Below are 6,000 nucleotides of genomic sequence, written 5' to 3' on the forward strand. Positions count from 1 at the left end.
TTTGACCATATAAAATCTATTTCCTCTAGAGTATTACTACTGGTCACATCAGACCAATTCAATTAGAAGTTACTTGAATTCATCAGTCATAAGACAACATGCCAGTTAAGCATGAAAGTTTCAGATTTTGAGAACTGTAAAGCATATCTGGGAAAAAAACCCCAAACTTCTGAAAAGTCTTTACCAAACTAAGTCCTGAATTACTTAATCTGAGTTGCATGGACAAGAACAGAAATTTCCCATTTTGTAGGAGTTTGGTTGCTTTGTTGTGTTTTTGTTATTTCCTGCTTATTTGATTTGTCTATTTTCCCAGATGGCTGGTCCATTCCACAGTCTCTGAGCCATTACTTTATAAATTTTGACAGTGTTGACATTTAACCTGTCAAGAACAGCAACACACTGAATGCAACAGAACCTTCAGAGAATTTTTAGCTTAATAATAATTATCTTAAGCCTAGGAAAAAAAAGTCATTTGTATTTAAAAATTAAATTAAAAAATAATGGAAAAGATGGTTGTTATGTCAGCTTTAAGCTCAACTTTTATTAATGACAGACAAAATGAGGGCTAAGGTTCATGTCTTCCTCTCTGCAAAAGTCTACAGACATCTGCTTTTGATACCTTCATATATATTTCTTTCTCATACAGAAAAATGTTACAGAAATATACAGAATATATTTCTAGATTTTTATGAAATGGACCAATATGTGTCAAATTTTTTTGAGGTGTCATATGTTTCTGAAATAACATGACTCTGGCTGCACAGATTTATAGAACCCTAATGTACTTTATGGTAATTTTTTGCCTGTGATCCACATCAGAATATGTAAAGATCTTCAAATTGTCCCTTTAAATATTTGAGAATTGAGAAACTAACTGAGTAGAGAGCTGTTTGAATTGAAGCTTAAAAACAGTGAAAAGACAATCCTGGGCACTACTTGGAGTTGATATAAATTAGATCAAGGAAATGCAGTATGCTCAGTACTCCTGAATATGAGAGCAGTATCAAAATCGCTATGTACAAAATAGCTACAAGAAGTATTTTCCTATTTTAAATCAAACTAAGCAATGTTATCAGTGGAATCTATTAATTTCAATTTTATTATGTCAGCCTACCTGAACTTGCTTTTGACATTACTTTTTTTTTTTTTTTTTACTTACCAGTCAATTCTTTCTGGGAATTTCTGTTAACCAGTGGAGCGATATCAGTTCTCACTTAAATTTCTGTTAACCAGTGGAGTTCTTGAACGAAGAAAGAACTATGTCTCTATACAAAGTGTAAAAGGGCATGACTGGCATGTAAATTGTCCAACAAGCAGACCACAGTCTAATCCATATATTCATTCAAATACCATTGACTTCAGGACTTGTTTTGCATCAGAAACAATTGCTACTGTCTTACATAATTAAAATAATAAATCTTTTTGTATTATAGCATTGTTCAGTAAATCCAAAGCCTCTTTCAAATCTGAAGGATGATTTCATTTGCTGTAAGAAATCTCTTCCCAGCAGAATTTAATATGCATATGTGTGCATACATATTTAAACTAGTTTGTTACTAGTCATAACAACTGCTTTAGTGATATACATGTTTAGGTACAGCACTGTGGCCAGGAGACAAGATAAGAAAACCTTGTTCATATCTGATAAATGTATGGAAAGCTCTCTCAGTATGATTTTTAAAAGCTTATTAAACAAATGAACACTCCCCTGCCCTCAGTAAATTGCATTTGTGTAATAGTGTAATTTAAAATTTTCCACATTTATCAGGTAAAGAAATGGGTTTGCATCTGAAAAACCATGAGCAAAAGTTTTGTCATATAAAGCAACAGCTCCTGGAAGGAATCTATATAATTGAATTTAAACACAGAATTGGAGTAATGTTAATAGAATTCTGAGCAGGTTGGTTTCCTTTAGTTATTAATTTTTCTTTAGATACAGTGTGATCATCTCCAGTAATAAAATCCTGAAAAGAGCTAATAGAGTATGGTCACTGTCATTACTGATAACAGGACTTAAGATAGGACAGTTAAGCATCAATATGTCTCCCTGCTGTTAATTATTTAAAGGTATTGTCTCTATGATGGCCTGTCTATGGATGTGAAGCTATAACATGCAATACTGAACTTCGTTATTGAAAACCATTTTATTACTTGTCTCTTTATGCCTCCTACTGAGGATATAAAGTTAGTCCTTGCCATCTGTAAAGAAACAATTTTATTAGTGGTGGAACTGCCAAGAACATTACAGGGCTCCCTGGAATTCTGTCAAAGAAATGTCAATTTGATCAATACTCTGGAAGTTGAAGGCTCTATGAAAGTAAGGCAAAGCAGGACAAAGCACATTTGCCACACGAAAAAATACCCTGAAGTTTCACAAGCAGTTCTTTTGTGATAAACATCTTCAAATGTGCAAGTTTACAGTTTAGATTCACCAGTCAAAATCCAGGGTATGTGTAAGTTAGATGAAATTATATAAACTTGTATGCACTAGACTTTCACAAACTTCCTAACACCCTACTCCCAGAGGAATAAATTCATGTGCCATATGTCAATCTACCAGCACCACCATTGTCCTAATTTATCAATTTACATCCATACTTTCAAACAAGTTTAAATATACAAAAAACCCAAATATTATAAAGGGAACCAGAGGAGCCAGATCAGACTACCCAGATTCTGGATTCTATGAGATTATCTTACCACTTGTCTCTGATAATTTTGATAGTAATTTTTGGCTAAATTAACCCAAACTAAATGGCTTACACCTATTACTGACCAATATTCAGCATAGGTACAGAAAGGTAATTGGGCCAGAAGTTAGTTTAGCTCTATTTAAGTAGAATATAATTCATCATGGGTGAGTAATACACAGGGATGTTAAATTAAAACCTGTGATGATTTATAAATTGTATGTTTTCAATGAGATCTGAAAACTCTTAAAAAATAAATGGCATTAATTAAGTGCTCTTTTTATGTTCTATTATTTTCAGATTAGTAAAGATAAAAAGAATCAATTTGGTGTTCTAGATGATTAACAAAACTAGCAAAAGTTCCTCCAAATACTTATAGACACTATTTAAAGGATTTCAGATACTTATTATCTGTCAAGAAACACTTGTCTGTTTTCTTGAACCATTCAGGATAAGAAAGAACATTTTGCAGATATTAAAAGCAATGAGATACCATCTTGTAGAAGGGAAATGAAGCATGGCTGCTCTTAATTATAATAGTATAAATAAATTTCCTAAATAATAAACTTGATCATTCAAAGTGTTAAAATTGCATACTATATAGAGGATGTATAATGTTCAGTATTAAAATGAGGAAGCTGTTATAAGGATTCACTCCTTTGTGATTCAGTATTGAACTTCTCAAAGGCAGCTGTCATGTTCATTGGCTGGGCTGTTATTCATGTGCCATGTCCCAGGACAGAAGCATTTCCAGAGCCAAGACCTGTGCTATGACTCACCTCATTGTACCATCATATGGAGAGTAGAAAATGAAGAAGTGCTATGCGGATTTTTCTGGACACCTTTGTAAAAAATCTTTGTCACAAGATCTCTTCTAAGGAGATAGATGCAGACATAGAGATAGATAGATAGATAGATAGATTAGATAGATAGATAGATAGATAGATAGATAGATAGATAGATAGATAGATAGATAGGATAGATAAATATAGATAAATACACATATGCCTGATGATATTTTCATACCACTTCTCTCATTGCTCTGTACAAGATATAATTAGTTCTCCCAAGATGGAAGGGGTTAAGTGAAACTGTGACTCTATGTGTGCTTTAGGTAGGAAATGCTTCTTCCACCATCATGTGGCCCAGAGAAATGAGTTTGCATTTGCCTGGCATGAGGTTCATTAAAAATCTTTTACTGCCTTATCTTTTGAGAACAGCTGGCTTGTAAAAGTTGCATATTGAATTTATTGAACTCATTCATATTTCAAAACATGTTTATATCAATCAGTGAGCAGTTTTGATAACATCCCTCATATTTTACATCAACAGTATTAACTACAATTCATGTTGTTCATTTGCTATTAAAAGCAACAGATGGTACACTAAGCTGTTTTTTCTACAACATAAAGCATCTACTCAGTTGACATTGAAATGTGGTTTTGCTCTGAAAAGTGGCTTTCATAAAATGCACTTTTTGGAATTCACATTTATCACTTCTTGATGAGTCTTGGATGAAATAAATTCTTTTTTATAACTTATATGTTGGATTTTGCAACTGCTTGAAAGTTTGGGTGGTTTGTAAGAATAAACCTGGTTTTAATGGTACCAGAATCCTTAAAGGAAAAACTATTTGCAACAAGGATGTATGTATCAATTTTTTTCATATTATACAGTCAGTCACAGATTCTAGCCCAGTGTCCAGACCTATATTACCTTTACCAAATAAAGGCGCACCAAAATAAAAATGTGCAAACCAGAATATTACTAGATTTCCTCTTATCCCAGCCACCTAAACTCTAGAAGTATTTTTGACAGCTTAATCAATCATGTCTACACCAGCCCACAGCTGGAATTGCTGTCACACTATCTGTCACTCCTCAGAAAGCACCGTGGGCTGCTGGCCTTTGCTTCAGAGGATCTAATACTTAGGCAGACCGTGTGTCTTTGACTAATCTGGCACATGTGGTGTCCTTGTCCCAAGTTAATACAGATTATTATGAAAAAACTCTTGTTTCTTATTGCTACCTATGTCAGGATTATTTTCTAAGATTCCTGTTTTGATTGGGCAGCTTTGATTAATCTCTTATTGCGAAGTAACAGGAGTTGCTTATAGGTGCTATCCTACAGCTCTTTCTGTTTTCTTAACTCCTTTTCTCAAATAGCATGGTGATACAGATGCATCTTTCACAAACTTAGCTGGATGGTTTACATTCTAGAAAACATTGATATTATGGATAGCTGTAATACAGATAAAATAAAATGTGGTATATTTTGATTAGAAAATCAGTCAATAATTACATGATGGCTTAGAGGTTGTGAGGACATAGAGATTCAACAGACAATGGATACCTTATCTTTGTAAGACCTTATCTCTCAATTTTCTTCAACTTGAGCAAGAAGTATACTGGGGGAAGACTTTTTATTGATGCTTTGAATTTTATTTGTAGTCTGACAAAGCAGCATTAAGAAATTCCTTACTTCTCTATGTTAAGATGCAACACTGCAGAATTTTTTCTAGTTGTTTTCTTTAAAGATCCCAAATAAAAGCATAAGAGAGAGGGTTAGAAAGAATACTGACTTGTATTAAAGTCAGGAAACATTGAAAAAGTCCTGCGATATATGGTGCTTTACAAAGGATTACAGAGACACCTAACGGCAAAGACAAGGAACTTGTTTAAAAACAATCATGGACAAAACACTTCTTTCTGAGAATTTGGGGTTATGTGAGCCATGCGCCAAACCAAATTTTCCTTTTGATATTCTGGTCTGGATGTAATACAAATGAATGAAGAAGGGACAGGAATTTATGCACTGGAAAATAGCTGGTGATAGCTGTTCCCTAATTGTTCATTTCGTTCAAAGTTCTCACCTCCAAGCAATCAATTCTAATTTTAAGATCCTTTTCTTGTCTTCTGTTCAAACATCACAGCAATAATGATTGGTTAGTGGTGAGAGAAATATGTTTTTGATTTATTCAAAAAGAAACACAACCAAAATATAGTGTTTTACCAGAACTTCAACTGCAGTGAATAGGTTTGATATAAGCCAAGACAGATAAAAGATGTGAAGAAACATGCTCTGACAGTTTTCTTGAAAAGAAAAGTAGAAAGTTTAAAAGGAATCACCCCTTTCCTCTGTCTCCTTTGTAAAACTGTCATGCAAATGTAAATCAATTGACAACTGAAAATCAGGTTTCTTATGTCCATTAGGAGACAAAGATCAAATTCAAACAAGCACATCAGCTTCACACATAAAGCAGATTTAGACAGTACCTGAAACTTGACACAGCTGGAATACCGGCCTTGCT

The sequence above is a fragment of the Molothrus ater genome, chromosome 1 (genome assembly GCF_012460135.2).
Source record: "Molothrus ater isolate BHLD 08-10-18 breed brown headed cowbird chromosome 1, BPBGC_Mater_1.1, whole genome shotgun sequence".
NCBI classification, from domain to species: Eukaryota; Metazoa; Chordata; class Aves; order Passeriformes; family Icteridae; genus Molothrus; species Molothrus ater.